General features: G+C 41.8%; 1 protein-coding gene across 1 annotated transcript in view; it reads right to left on the bottom strand.

Annotated features, from left to right (window-relative positions):
- The window catches only part of LRRIQ1 (leucine rich repeats and IQ motif containing 1), a 1,358,071-nt gene that overhangs the window by 396,813 nt on the left and 944,774 nt on the right, over positions 1–16,484 (bottom strand). The window lies entirely within an intron of this gene.

Here is a 16,484-nt window from a genome sequence, read left to right as displayed (position 1 = left end):
TGGGTCGGGGCACCAAAAGTCACCATTAGTGAATCAAATCTCCTAAAAAAGTGATCCACAATTGCAAACTGGAGCAGTTCTGAACATATCATAATACTTTATAGAGGTGGTTTGCAAAGTAGCGGAGACCGCATAAATGTCTGCTTGCTGCAAGCAATGTTATAGAGAAATCAACAGTAAAAACCAGCTCAACAGACCATAAAGCAGGCACATAAACGTCCAAAAAATAGCCCTCACAATGACCTATCAGAACAACCTATCAGACGCTGCCTAATTGCCCTATAGAAAAGTCCGACACTGTGGCTTTCTCACACAAATTCTAGGATATTTTTTTATGAGTCTAGTTTTAAAGGTTATCCAAGTCTAATTTAAAGTTTGCATTTGCAACAAAAAGAAAATATTTGAAAGCCTCTCATTAGTAAGCATATTTCCTTCAGTTTTGGAGTCCTACTTTTACCTACATCAGTTTGAAATGCCTCTATTTAAAAAACAACAAAAAAGATGCGCTGAGGGCACTAAACAAATCCTTATTGTCACAATAACCAAATGGTTGCAGGAGGGGTAAACTAAAGTTATAATATTGCTGCAATTAAGTATCTTTTTCCAAAATGCCAAAAAGTTGCAACCATGGTGGGGTCAACCACACTTATGCCAACATTTCACTGAAGTCCCTGGACTTATTTCTTGGTTTTGCTTAATGGTTTTAAACCATTATATTATTTAATAGACAAGTATTGAAATCCACATGCACTAATTTCATACATAAAGGTAGAAAGTTTCACCAATGACATTGAAATAAAGTTTTCTTTGTTAAAAAATGTTTAGATCATGTCATGTAATATGTTGATTTTTTCACAATTAAACAAAATAATCTACAATTTAAAAAAAATAGAATAATGTTGAGCTTAAACTAGATCAAAGTCACCTGCATTAAATTTAGAGCAATTATAAACTTACCATTTTAAGTATGTATTAATGAGCATTATTATTAAAAATAAAAATGGTTTTGTTACTGGGGGCTAGTTTTGCAGCTGTACTACAATATTGGTCCCCGTAACAAAAGCAGTATGTAAGCATTTCCAGCCTTCCAGGGCCTGGCAGTGCTTCCCAAGGGGCTCGTCTGAGAAAATTGCCAGGGCTCTTTTGGGCTCTCAGTCTGGCCCTGAATACTTTACACATTGCATCTGAGGTAAGCCCGAGCGACTGCTCTCTGCCAAGCTACCCAAGGGTTAAGCACAGGTTAATTCAGGGTTTGCCTCACCATGAGAAGCATTGTGGTTGCTGCTTGACCAGGGCTCACACTTCAGTCAACCAACAACCCAATTTCTTACATTGGTGATCAACATTAAGGATTTGTGATTTGTGATTGGTGATTGTGATTGTGCAGTAACATACAGTTATTTTGTAACCAGTAACCCAATTTTATACAGCTCTCAATTGAACCCAATGTTATCCTATGGGAGCGGTAGACCTTGCAGCAGTGGAAAACAAATGTAAGAGTGTTTCACTACCAGGACATTTAAAATGTACAACCTTTTAAATACACTGCACCCTGACATATGGATTGTTTAGGGCATACGCTAGGAGTGACATATGTATTAAAAAGGAAGGTTTTTGGCCTGGCTAAAGGTTTATTTTGCCAGGTCTAAATGGCAGCTTACTACTCCATACACAGGCAGCAATGGCAGACATGAGGCACGTGAAAAAGGCTACTTAAGTGGGTGGCACAATCAGTACTGCAGGCCCACTAGTAACATTTGATTTACAGGCGCCCTAGGGACTTTACTAGGGACTTACAAGAAAAATTAAATGTGCCAAATGAGTCCGAAAGGCAACAAAAACGGGTTCAGAAAACCAGGGAGTGAAGGCAAAACGTTTGGGGATGACCCTTTAGAAAGGGTCAAGTCCTACACAAATCTACAAGAATCTGCTAGCTGATGTCATCCACGCACACAACATCGACATAATTACCTATGCCGATGAGCCCTAACTGATTTAGTCCCTCTTGGACAAAACACCCAGCACCAGGAGCAACTTCTGTATGACTAATGTGGCCACCTGGATGAAGTCCACCTGGCTCAAGCTGAACATGGACAGAACTGAAGTAGTGATCTTCAGAAAAGATTAATCATTGTGGGACCATGCCTGGTGGTACACAGACCGAGGACCTACTCCCATCCCCAGCATAAAGGCAAGAAATCTCAGGATAATCATCAACTGCAGGATGACATGTCAGCCAAAGTCAACGATGTTGCCACGTCCTGCTTCCACATCCTGAAGATGCTAAAACATATTCAATTCACTATCAAATAACACTAGAAAGACCAAACCCTAATCACCAGCAAACTAGACTATGGGTACATACTATAATTATGAATCACCAACTAGCTCAGAAAACAGCAACTGACTGTCCAGGGTGCAGCAGCCATACTGGTCCTCAACCTCCATGTCAAGCTCAAGTCACATCACGCCTGAGGGAATATCATTGTTTCCTGACACAAAAGCATGCACAATTCAAGCTACTGACACCCATAAAAAGCACTTCAAAACACACGCTCAGCCTACCTGAAAGCTGCATTCAGTTCCACCAACCAACCAGCCATCTCTGGTCAGCCAGACTCTCTCTAGCACATATCTCAAACAAGATAAGATAAGATGACATAAGATGACATGAGATGACAAGACATGACATAACATACTAGTGAGAAATTGGGTTGTTGGTTGACTGGGGGGTAAGCCCTGGTTAAGCAACAGACACAATCCCTGGAATGGTGAACCACAAAAAGTCACTAAATTAACCTTTGCTTAACGCTAGGTATCTTGGTGCAAAATTTAATGAGGCCTTAATTACAGCCAATGTGTAAAGTATTTAAGCAACACACTAACAGTAATAAAGTGAAACCACAACACAAGAAAACTCCCACACCAATTTAGAGCAATGGACTACATTTTACATTTTAATAAATTATTTGACACCACAACGATAAAAATCCAAGCAATAGAACCACAGTTATGAATTTTTAAAGTTTTTAGAAAGAACTAGTGCCAAAAAGATCAAAGTCAAAAAATATGGCTGACTGCAATGGACCATGGGTCAGATACAAGAAGTGGATTGGGCCCAGTCAGAGCATACCTTTGAACTTATAAGTATTTTTAAGAAAAATATTCTGAGAAGGTAAAGTTCAGCAGGGCAAGGCTGCAGGTAGTGTCCGAGGAGGGATTTGTCATTGTAGGGAAGCCGCTGGACAAAGTTGCAGTGAAGATTTCTATGTTCAGACTTAGCCACCAAAATGGAAGTCAAAAATATCTGGCGTGAAGAGGTAGGAGGCTATGGTAGAAAACAGACCTAGGAGCTCGGATACCCCTTGAACAAAGCACAGCTGAACAGGATTTACTGCTGGGAAAAAGAACATAGCGGGAGCAACTGTGAAGTCAGGCCAACTGGTGATGCATCTTGGGGCGATCGACTAGCAGGTTGGGCCCAGTTTTTAGTCAAAAACTAGTCTGCACCTTTAGCACCACAGCCAAGGGTTCAGGACCAGTAGGACACCAGTTGGCGGTTCAGAACTCACTCAGGCTGGGTTCAAGATGGTGGGAGCCTTTTATGACCCTTGGTTCTGAACAGGAGGTTAGCAAACTAGCCCTTGCAGTCAGTCTGGTAGGCTTGGGTTCAGGTGAAGATGAAGGGCTCAAACAGCAGGGCTAGCCTCGGAGTTGAAGGCAGGCTCCAAGCAGCAACGGAGTCCTTCCGAGTACAGAAAAGCAGTCTTACAGAGTTGCATAGCAAGTCACAGCAGGCAGGCCTCTGATAGTTATTCCGCAGGTCCGGGAGTGAACAGAAGAGTGGGTCTGAGTGCCCTATTTTTATATCCATAACAAAACATAATATAACGTAACATTTGCCTGAAATCCACATTAATACACCCTTAACTTATCATGAATGCTTTCCCAAGCTGTGGGGAAAGATATAGTATGCACCTTTAAATCTTGCTCCTGACTGACTGATTTGTCTTTTAACGCGCATGAATGCTGAGGCATCTTGGTGCTGAGGTGAGTGGATCTCGAGGCTCACGCTGATCAATCTACGAGCTTAGCGAAACGCCATGTCTTTATTAGGTTTCTGAAAAGAGTACTGTTAGGCTGTAATCTGATCAATGTGGGGAGAGAGTTCCACAGTTTGGCTGCTCAATATGAGAAGCCCTATCCACCCCATCTGGATCTTTTTATCTTGGGGACCAGAATCAGTTCTGAATTGGATGACCTGAGACAGCGTTTTGGCGAGTACAGGGGGAGTAGATGTTGCACATCCACAGCTCCCCCTCCATAAAAGCCTTGTGTACAAGGCAGAGAGCCTTGAAATCCAATTGCTGTCGAACTGGGAGCCAATGGAGCCGTTTAATACTAGCAGACATTGGATGGTGTTTAGGAAGATCAAGTAGCACCCAAGCCGCCGCCTTCTGTAGGGACTGCAGTTTGGCAATTTGGCCTTTATCTGCTCCCAGGTTTAAGGCGTTGCCATAGTCTACTCTAGAGAGAACCAACAGCCCAACCTCAGTTTTCCTAACAGTTGGTGGGATGGACGGCAGGATTTTGCGCAAGACTTTCAGTGTAAAGAAGCAGGCAGAAGATACCTGATTAATTTATTGCACAAACTTTAGATTGCTATCAAACAAAAACCCAAGGTTCCTAGCCTTGGTTACGGGAACAGTACAGTTCCCAGCCTCAGAGGGCCACCATAATTGGCTCCATACAGAAGACTTCTGCACAAACTCCATAACCTCAGTCTTTCTAGTATTGAGCTTTAGAAAGTTTGAGTTCATCCATGCCGTAACAGCACTTAGACAGTTACGAAAACTGACAGCTGTAGTGTCCACACTTTGAGTGACCGATGCCACTATATGGGTATCGTCTGCGTACGATACAAGCATTGAAATGAAATGAAATGAAGCAGGCCTTTTTCCAGGAGTGTGGAAATATCCCTGAGCTGATGACCTCGTTTAGGAAGGGAGTCAGGTGAGCACTGATTTCCTCTGGAACCAAGTGCAGTATATGGCGGGGGGCAGGGGTCCAGGGGCGAGTCGGGCTTAGTCTGTGATAGCAGACCTGTGACTCGCTCTGTCGCTAGTAAAGGAAACTTAACAGACTGCAATGCGTTAGGGTGTTCTCGGACGGATCACCACCTTCCCCTGTGGGATCAGATACTGTCTTACGGAGTTCATTATAAACTATCTGAACTTTATTTTGAAAGAAGGAGGTAATCTTATACACAAAGTTTTGGTCTGATGAAAATTGAATGTCTTGCGGGCACTTCGACAGAGCTGTCACCGTTTTGAAGAGCTCCTTCGAGGAATTTGTGGCCGCCTGGATTTTTGTTGTAAAATATGCAGTTTTAGCATTTGTTATTGCTACCTTGTATTCTTCTAGGGCTGTGTTATAGTCCTTTTTGTATTTTATACTATAATATGTTCGCCAAAGTCGATCCTTGCATCTGCATTTGGCTTTAATTTGTCGAAACTCAACTGTGTACCAAGGTAAAGACACCTGACTTCTCTGAGGGTACTTAGTTACTTCAGGAGCGAGCCTATTTACTGATGTCCTAAGCCAGTCTTCAAAGTTTCTGGCTGCCACACTGGAGTCGGATACCATGTTTGGGGGATTCCTTACCAGGGCTGTTATCAAATCATTTTTGTAGATTGATTTCCATGGATGCGATTTGCCCATAGGAGGTCTGTTCCGATGCCGCCTATTATTTATAGGAATTTTAATATTGATGTCGAATAAGGTTATGATCAGACCACGGTACTGGCTTCACACTAACTATTTCAATATGTTGGTGAATATACCATCCAGTGTATGGTCTGCTATGTGAGTTGGCCCAGATACAATCTGCCTCGGCCCAAAACCTGCAAGGTTGTCTATTAGGTTTGTGGTATCAGGGTAATTGTTCGCTTCAAGGTGGTAATTAAAGTCTCCTAATACCGTGAAGGTAGGGATATCTAAACAAGATTCCAGAAAGGTCGGGATTGAGCTGGTGAAGGATGACCTCACCCCTGGAGGCCTATAGATGAGTACCCCCGGGTAGAGCTCAGAATTATTAGCTTTAATGCTAAATGTCAGCGCATCAGCTTCCAGCGATTGTGCAGACTCGATCTTAATCCTGTAATGGGATCAGTAGATTATGGCTATCCCCCCTCCCCATTTTCTCCGCCCTGTCTACATATGCTACATGGTAGCCTGCTGGTACTGCTACATTCCAGTCTGGGTCTGATGCACTATTTGCTCATGTTTCTGTTACGAACAAGAGGTTAGGATTTAAGGTTTGAATCAGGCATTCTAATTCATATTTATGTCTGCTCATCGATCTTGTGTTCAATAGAATGCACCTGATTGCATCTGTACAAGGGCTTTGAGATATGTTAGACCCCCCGGTCCCTTGGGCACCGTCGTTGTTTTCCTTAGCAGGGTATAACGGTGCACTGCCCTTACTTAAGTTTCCAACTATGTTCTTAATGGGCTGATGCAGGGCCATCAGACCACACGATTTGCATTTTCTAGGGGTGTAGGTGGTCCGATCTAGCAACAATTTGGGATTGAGGCACTCACCTGTGTTTAGATTAAGAAGTTCAGTTCTAGTGTATATTTGTGAGTTGAAAAGGGCAGGGGTTCTGGCACTGGTCACCCTCCGGGCGCAGACAGGAGCAGATGGGCTAGCCTTTGGGGCGCCTGTGGCGCGCCCGCTGCACGCGTCCGCTGCGTGTCCGACCCAGCATGCCCAGATATACTTTAAGCTCCAGTGGGCTCCCAACTCGTCCATTATACAACAACCGGGACAATCGGGAATGGTATCTGGAATGGTAGCTGAAAACAAAACCCTAGTATTACAGTCCAGCACTATTGGCATGATAATTTGATTTTGCCGCCTTAACCTCCGTTTGAAGCTCAAATTTTCTGGACAAGTTTATTTATAGAATCTAGTTGATCTCAAAAGTCAGACAAAAATACTTAATAGAATACTGGGAAGCAAGCGATCACCTGGCAGGCATTTGTAGCACACATCTTTAATGTGTATGTTACAATTGGTTGCTACCTTATAAAGCAGTTAAGTCATTCATGTATTTATTTAGCAGATTTATGTAGTGCATGGTCACCAAAGATATAGATGGGCTTTACAAGTTAACAAACACTGCTATAAAACAGCATATAAGTTTCCTGACAGAATTTCAGCTCCAGAAGCGAGTCAGAAAGGGGACACAGAGTTACTTGATTAAATTAAGACCTGGCGGGACCTGCCAAAAACACATCACTAATGCATTTTCTTCAACCTACCCTTAACCCCCCAAACTAAATCACAGTCACCCAAGTCAGACAGGAAAGAGATTGTAAACTTTGGAAGACTGGACATTGGCATGTGTGAACCACTCGACTGCTAACTACTGCATTGGAGGGTACTTCCTAGCTCTGCTTTCCACCTACAGGTCAATAGTGGAAGAGAATGCTCCTTGCCATCCTGGAGTTCAGTGTTAGTGTCCTTGTCAACATCTGGTTTCATTATAATCTCTTTAGCCCTGGATCAGGGAAGAAAACTGATCCCAATGTGGGAACCATCTCACTGTGCTTTGTACTAAATGTTCATTGACCTTTCAGCATTTACTCGGTCTATCTATATGTATAAATCACTTCACTTAGTGCCTCAGAGTCACCTAGTGTGCCAATCCAATAGGTGATGCAAGTGGAGACCAAGTATTCCAGATGTCGCCATAACAAGCACTCCTGTATTTTCTCTTCTCGTTCCCAGTTCCCCCTTCTTTTTTCAAAGCCTCTGAAGAAATTCATGGGCAGAAAGGATTCTCAGCTGATCTATATTTTTAGCCAAAGCTTGACATGATAGATCCTTTCTTTCTGAGAATCTGTTATAGATGCTGCAATCAAAATGGAGTTTCCAAATTTCTATGTCAACTTCTGAAAAATAAAAGAAAGGCAGACCAAGAATTACTGCAATAGTGAGGTGCTAATGTAACATGTAGAAATTGGCAAGGGACGACTAAAGAATTTTTAATGCACTTTATGCTGTCTGCTAACTTGGAAAGTTTACCATTTCCATATTTTAAGTGGTTCATGATCTCAACATTGGTTTGGGATTGTTCGCTTCAGTAGGACCGACCTACCCAATGATTTGTTTCTGGCTTGTAGAGGCGAATGCAGCAGAGAGCCAATAGCCAACAAGTAAGTGCCCATGCACCACAGCTTATCCATACAAGTATTTCAGAACAGATGTTATCAATCATCAATTCCAATCCAATCATTTCTACTGAATTCCTGTCAAAACTATTGCCCCCAGCAACCTCAGTGTCAGTAAGATATACCTTGTGTACTAGCAACCCTGTTGGCGGACCAGAAGAGGATAGGAGGTTCAGATATTCTGAACCTGATCTCACAGAAACCAAATATGCTGCTCAATTATGAAAAGTAAAATATGACAAAGCATTACCTACCCCAGTTTGATAACCCACAGATTAAAATAGTACAGCTTTTTAGGAGGGGCCTGATCATTTTCATTTTTCTATCGTGTTATTAAACGTCTGACAGAACATGTAATTTTTCAAGTGGCGATCACAATGGAGGTAATGGATGCACTCATGATGCAAATATCATCCTCTTTAAGGAACCCTTCTACAAGTAATAAAACTGAGGCCATATAGGAAAAAAAGTGTGTACCCACAAAAAGGATGGAAATTAATTTCAGGCAGGGATTACTAACCTTTGCCTTTGTTAATAGCTAGATCCCAATCTACAACAAGACTGGTGGCTGGTGAATGAAACAAAATTATTTACCTCCAACTTCACCTCTCTTGCGTTAGTATCTTTTATAGATTTCGATACTTGAAACTTCACTGTCATACTTACTAAGCGGTACAGAAAACTGTTTCCCAAAAAACAACAAAAATGTGGAGGTTTGATGGCCATTTCACCTCATTTGAAAAGACCCAAACTTCAGCCGATGAGGTGGAAAGGCTCCTAATTCCACTCCCTGTGGAGCCCACCATACCTCAGGCTTTTGAAGGCACAGAAGATGTATGTTAATTAATGTTAGGGAGGAGGGTGGATCCCATTTGATCTATGTAGATAAAAACCATGGATAGATGTAGTTACCGGTAATAAATTCTACTCCTGTATTGGATCATTCGCAGATTCACATACTTGAAGAAGCATATGCAGCACCATCAAAACAGTTCACTGTAGTTCGGAAACCAGACTTACCTGAATGAAAGAGGCTGTGAAGGACTGCTTGGCCCGCAGCAGAATCTCTTGCTGCAGCTGTGTTTATGACTTAATGACTTGGGAATGATGAAGCACGTACAATTAGCTTAAAATATGTGATTAGCTTGTAAAAATATTAACAAGAGGAATGCCCAAAGAAATAGATAAAATGGCAAATGGGCCATTCATTAAACAGGCAAATTAACGTGAAGCATGATTATCCTGATTTCTTTTTGTAGTAAGCATCCATTCCTATCGTACTGACATTGTCAAACTAAACTAGGCCTAATATATTTATCTATCTTCATTGCCTTTCTTTGAACTTTTCTTAAATAAACCCGTTTTAACAAGATGTTGCACTGTGCGTATTAAATAAATAATTCATGCTAACTTCATTAGAGCATGTCATCATTGTAGAATTTATTGACTTTAATATATGAATTCTTTCTTTCATAAGCTACATGTTCTCAATGTATTAAGTTAGATTTTAGCTGTCATTTATTCACAATAATAAATACCAACAATGTATTAAAACAATAGTGTATGCAGGTAAATGCGAAGCTCATGATGTAATTCTGTACAAGTTACAATTGGAATGTTTCTGCTTTAAACAAGCTCATTGTCACACAGTGGCGTTCTGAATAGCTAATAGAGTACGCTTCTGGGTTCTTGTTGGAAATTGATGTGAGACTAATGTACATAAACATTTGTAACTTAGTAGACTGCTTGGAGATAATGTTTTGCCGTTTTCGTATGTTACTGTGTGAATGAAGAAGGATGTAGCAGACTATCGAACAATCCTTTTACCATTGGACTAAGATGACCTTTTGTGTTTAATTTAAGTGTTCCTAGTTAGGAAACTTCAGAGATCTTCTAATACCCATTCCTTAGAAGACGCGCTGACAGCTTTATGCAGTTCAGACAGGTCCAGACTAATTGTTCTGTGACTATCCTTTTCCTGGCTTTTGCCTTTTACATTGTTAGGTCCTGCTGATGGTGTTTTCTGAATTCCTTTAAGAATACAGCTACTGCTGTGACTAACTTCTAAATAAAGAGATGACAAACAAAATTACTCAACTTAAAACAATGAAAAAAAGGTTTTAAAAATTCATCTAAACTCTCATAATTGACTGAAAATAAGTGATGTTAAAATTTGATATTCATTTATGCTCTATTCCAAAATGGTGGGAAAGATCCAGTCAATTTGAAGAAGAACAAGGCGCAGAGTTGGAGACCACCCTAGTAAGTCCAGGGTTGAATTGGTTTAAATAAAAGATACTCAGGAACCAGCAGTGTATGCTAAAAGAGGTATGGTTCACACCCTGAATGGAGTTACAAAATAAAATAATTTCCCAAGTCAGAATAAAATTCCTGATTCCCAAATCCAGTGTCCAGTGTCCTCAACTTGGAGATCTGACAAGGTAATACTAAAAGGCAGTTGCGGTTTTGAAGGTGTGAGTATTAATAGTGGGATGTGTTATTCATGGTAGCTATGTTTGGGTTGGATTGCGGTATTGAGAGTACGAATGTGTGAGTGGAAAAAAGAAGTATTAAGAAGTTGTTAAGGATAAGCGATTGAAGTGTTCAGTAGTCTGGAGACCCTGGGGTATACATACAGAAATTGAATAGGAAGACTTGTTTGCAGGATAAGGAGTAATGTGTGAGGTAACATCCATCACCTATAACAATGACATGGGAAGACTAAGCAATAGTGTAACTGAATAACATTAATCGGTGTTGGTGGAACCTAATTGCGCAAACGGGTGAAGCTTCATTGATTTGAGTGATTTGATTTGAGATACAGTTATTTCTGGTAACAGCAAACAAGAAGAGGTTTAGAAGTTTATTGTTGAAGTTGTGTGAATGCAATTAAAATTGTACAGGAGGATGAAGTGCTGCAAGGAGTGAGGTGTTACATAAAAGGGGGGTTAAACCCATGTAGTCACGGGGACCTGGGTGCTAGGTAATACATATATAGGAAAGGGTCCCCGTAAAAGTGGTGTATGCCAGCGGGCCACACACAAAAGGGAATTAGTAACAAATTATAAAAAGACAATCAACAAAATTTCCAAAGGTAATAAAGTTTTATTACCAAAGAGTAGAAGACAAAAATTACCTTCAATACAAAAATTACAGATTTTCAGTATTAGCAAGCCCCAAGGGGGGGGGGAGGAAGGGAGAAGGAGAGAAAGAAACTAGAAGGTAAATAAGAGAAAAAAATACACAGTATTGATAGTGACCTGATTATTACAAGATTACATGACACTGTACAAAAAATTTTTAACAATATAAATATAAAGGCCAAAGATACGGCCCAAATCGGACAATTCACAAAATATCAAAAAACATCCAGCACATATGGTAATTCAAATTAATATGGGTTGTGACTGGTGTATCAACAGAAGACAAACAGTCGACGTTTCGACCCCTAATAACAGGCTGAGTAAAAGTCCTTTCACGGGGTCTTCATCAGGACGTCATACAGGGAAGGGGAAGGGGCCACACTGTGGGAGGAAACATTTGGACTTTAGTACAAGGTGAAGACGACTGTTTGTCCAAGTCTAAACCAAGCGATTAATTTAACAATATTTCAACAAATTTAATTTACCATGGGGTACGGCCTGTGAGAAGGGCTCTGTACACAGAGTAGGCGCCACGCAGTTAAGTCGCGGTCACTCACTAATGATCGGAAAATCAACAAAGGAGGAGAAGGTCAACAATTAAGTATGTATATGCACTTATGTCGAAATACATCTTAGGATAAATCAAAACCTACACATAGAGCCTAATATTAACAGTTCGAGCTGCCATAAGAGTGGAACAACAAAGCTTCTTGCCTCACTCGTATTCAGAAGATTAGAAATTAAATACTTAAATACCTCGAAATTCTGGCGAAATTATTGCACCAGGAGAAACAGCGGGCGGGGCACTCTTTGTGAGAAAGGACCATCCAGACCCGCTGGAAATCAATAAGTTAACGTACTCATGTTACTGAATGTAGCAAATTATGGCACATAGGATTCATGAATTAATTCAGGGCCACAATGGCGAACTTACAAGAGTTTGTACTGTGACCAAGGTAAGCGGTCTCCGTCACCCTGGTAATGTGAGGAGCCGCCTGCTTGAAACAGGGACTGCTAGCACGAAGGCGGGTAGGGGTGGTTGTCGGCCAAATCACTAGAAGGATCACTGGGTAAGAGACGGTAGCTTATGCCATCTGATAGTTGTCTGTAGATTTCAGCTTTGTAATCAGAGAGGTCTTGAACCACAATTGCACCGCCTTTATCCGCGGGTTTTATAACAACCTCTTTGTTGTTACTTAAATCCGCCAAGGCCTTCTTCTCTGTTTTGGGTAAATTAAGCCGCGTAAATTTAGGCTCCTTGAGGGTGAGATCTATGGAGGAAGTTACAATATCCTCAAAGGCAAGGATCCGACTATTCATAGCATATGTAGGTGGAAAAAAGGTTGAGGGAACCCTCAACCCAGTGACCGAATTATTTGGTCTGATGGTCTGATTTCGGAAGAAATAGCGTAACCTTATCCTTCGGAAAAAGCTAAAAAGTTCGGTTTTGAGCAGGAATTTATTGACCGAAGCTGTGGGGACATAAGAAAGTCCTCGGCCGAGGACCTTAAGTTCTGCCTCCTGGAATTGATGTTTAGAAATATTGATCACTGGACTGGCGACACTGGGAAGCCCAACAGTTGGTGGAGTGGGCATAGTTACCATCTGTAAGTGTTCCTGCGTGTGGATATCTCCCCGTGTGTCTCGGGGCGAAAGGTGACCCGCTTCTGTTGTTTGCCTCGACCACCTGCCCACCCTGCCTGTTGTTGGCCTCTGGCTTGTCCCCGGGGCCAGTTAATTGTTGACCTTCTCCTCCTTTGTTGATTTTCCGATCATTAGTGAGTGACCGCGACTTAACTGCGTGGCGCCTACTCTGTGTACAGAGCCCTTCTCACAGGCCGTACCCCATGGTAAATTAAATTTGTTGAAATATTGTTAAATTAATCGCTTGGTTTAGACTTGGACAAACAGTCGTCTTCACCTTGTACTAAAGTCCAAATGTTTCCTCCCACAGTGTGGCCCCTTCCCCTTCCCTGTATGACGTCCTGATGAAGACCCCGTGAAAGGACTTTTACTCAGCCTGTTATTAGGGGTCGAAACGTCGACTGTTTGTCTTCTGTTGATACACCAGTCACAACCCATATTAATTTGAATTACCATATGTGCTGGATGTTTTTTGATATTTTGTGAATTGTCCGATTTGGGCCGTATCTTTGGCCTTTATATTTATATTGTTAAAAATTTTTTGTACAGTGTCATGTAATCTTGTAATAATCAGGTCACTATCAATACTGTGTATTTTTTTCTCTTATTTACCTTCTAGTTTCTTTCTCTCCTTCTCCCTTCCTCCCCCCCCCCTTGGGGCTTGCTAATACTGAAAATCTGTAATTTTTGTATTGAAGGTAATTTTTGTCTTCTACTCTTTGGTAATAAAACTTTATTACCTTTGGAAATTTTGTTGATTGTCTTTTTATAATTTGTTACTAATTCCCTTTTGTGTGTGGCCCGCTGGCATACACCACTTTTACGGGGACCCTTTCCTATATATGTATTACCTAGCACCCAGGTCCCCGTGACTACATGGGTTTAACCCCCCTTTTATGTAACACTATCTGAGCAGGTTTGACCTGCGAGGTTCCTTTTTCCCTAAATTAAATTTAGTTATACCATGGTTGAATCCGAATTACTTTCTTATACAGAGGAGTATATCAATCAGTTAACCAAAGACCTATCATCCACCTTTTTATCTACCTCGGTCCCGGCCATTGATATCACCCTCAATGATAAGGTGGCCCGTTTGGAAAGATTAGAGAAAAAACTTATTCGTACTAGACTTCATGGACACCTATTTACAAGATACTTGCAAGAGAATATAATCCCGGTGGGGTTACAAATTAAAATCGAGCCTGTGATATTTGTCGACGTACCTAAATTCAAAGAGGGATTTAGTTACGTGGCAAATAATTGCTCCCGGCACTGGATGGTGCTGGGGGTCGAGACGGCCGCAGAACAGGTAGTCTCCTTGAGCAAAGAGATTGCAGATTTGAAGGCCGAAATCTTGGGTGATAGCACACTCACCAAAGCCAAGGAAGCTATAGACCATTTGGAAGCAACCATAAAAGATTTCGACACTACGGCACAAACGAAGAAATTGGAGAAATTGGCACGTGATCTCAGAGCCTTTGACAAAAAACTAGTGTATCCTTACTTACAGCCAGAATATTACAAACAGGATAGTCAAGGCCGATTCACTAATCGAGGCCGTGGGGGGTATAGAGGACGACAAAACTATACCACCTTTTCAGACTCCTCCTATAGTTCTGGCAGTGAAGCTGAGGCAGGACCTAGCACCGCATACCCCTACCCTCCTTATCCCATTCAAGACCCTACTTACCAGCAGTATCCTCCCCAATTTCAACCCCATTTTTTAGATCAGGGTCGGGGACAGTGGCGCCCACCGCGAGGCCGTGGCAACAACTGGCCCCGGGGACAAGCCAGAGGCCAACAACAGGCAGGGTGGGCAGGTGGTCGAGGCAAACAACAGAAGCGGGTCACCTTTCGCCCCGAGACACACGGGGAGATATCCACACGCAGGAACACTTACAGATGGTAACTATGCCCACTCCACCAACTGTTGGGCTTCCCAGTGTCGCCAGTCCAGTGATCAATATTTCTAAACATCAATTCCAGGAGGCAGAACTTAAGGTCCTCGGCCGAGGACTTTCTTATGTCCCCACAGCTTCGGTCAATAAATTCCTGCTCAAAACCGAACTTTTTAGCTTTTTCCGAAGGATAAGGTTACGCTATTTCTTCCGAAATCAGACCATCAGACCAAATAATTCGGTCACTGGGTTGAGGGTTCCCTCAACCTTTTTTCCACCTACATATGCTATGAATAGTCGGATCCTTGCCTTTGAGGATATTGTAACTTCCTCCATAGATCTCACCCTCAAGGAGCCTAAATTTACGCGGCTTAATTTACCCAAAACAGAGAAGAAGGCCTTGGCGGATTTAAGTAACAACAAAGAGGTTGTTATAAAACCCGCGGATAAAGGCGGTGCAATTGTGGTTCAAGACCTCTCTGATTACAAAGCTGAAATCTACAGACAACTATCAGATGGCATAAGCTACCGTCTCTTACCCAGTGATCCTTCTAGTGATTTGGCCGACAACCACCCCTACCCGCCTTCGTGCTAGCAGTCCCTGTTTCAAGCAGGCGGCTCCTCACATTACCAGGGTGACGGAGACCGCTTACCTTGGTCACAGTACAAACTCTTGTAAGTTCGCCATTGTGGCCCTGAATTAATTCATGAATCCTATGTGCCATAATTTGCTACATTCAGTAACATGAGTACGTTAACTTATTGATTTCCAGCGGGTCTGGATGGTCCTTTCTCACAAAGAGTGCCCCGCCCGCTGTTTCTCCTGGTGCAATAATTTCGCCAGAATTTCGAGGTATTTAAGTATTTAATTTCTAATCTTCTGAATACGAGTGAGGCAAGAAGCTTTGTTGTTCCACTCTTATGGCAGCTCGAACTGTTAATATTAGGCTCTATGTGTAGGTTTTGATTTATCCTAAGATGTATTTCGACATAAGTGCATATACATACTTAATTGTTGACCTTCTCCTCCTTTGTTGATTTTCCGATCATTAGTGAGTGACCGCGACTTAACTGCGTGGCGCCTACTCTGTGTACAGAGCCCTTCTCACAGGCCGTACCCCATGGTAAATTAAATTTGTTGAAATATTGTTAAATTAATCGCTTGGTTTAGACTTGGACAAACAGTCGTCTTCACCTTGTACTAAAGTCCAAATGTTTCCTCCCACAGTGTGGCCCCTTCCCCTTCCCTGTATGACGTCCTGATGAAGACCCCGTGAAAGGACTTTTACTCAGCCTGTTATTAGGGGTCGAAACGTCGACTGTTTGTCTTCTGTTGATACACCAGTCACAACCCATATTAATTTGAATTACCATATGTGCTGGATGTTTTTTGATATTTTGTGAATTGTCCGATTTGGGCCGTATCTTTGGCCTTTATATTTATATTGTTAAAAATTTTTTGTACAGTGTCATGTAATCTTGTAATAATCAGGTCACTATCAATACTGTGTATTTTTTTCTCTTATTTACCTTCTAGTTTCTTTCTCTCCTTCTCCCTTCC

The sequence above is a fragment of the Lissotriton helveticus genome, chromosome 1_1 (genome assembly GCF_964261635.1).
Source record: "Lissotriton helveticus chromosome 1_1, aLisHel1.1, whole genome shotgun sequence".
Taxonomy (NCBI): Eukaryota; Metazoa; Chordata; class Amphibia; order Caudata; family Salamandridae; genus Lissotriton; species Lissotriton helveticus.
The sequence above is the reverse complement of the archived record's forward strand: the minus strand, read 5'-3'. Positions and strand labels throughout refer to the sequence as shown.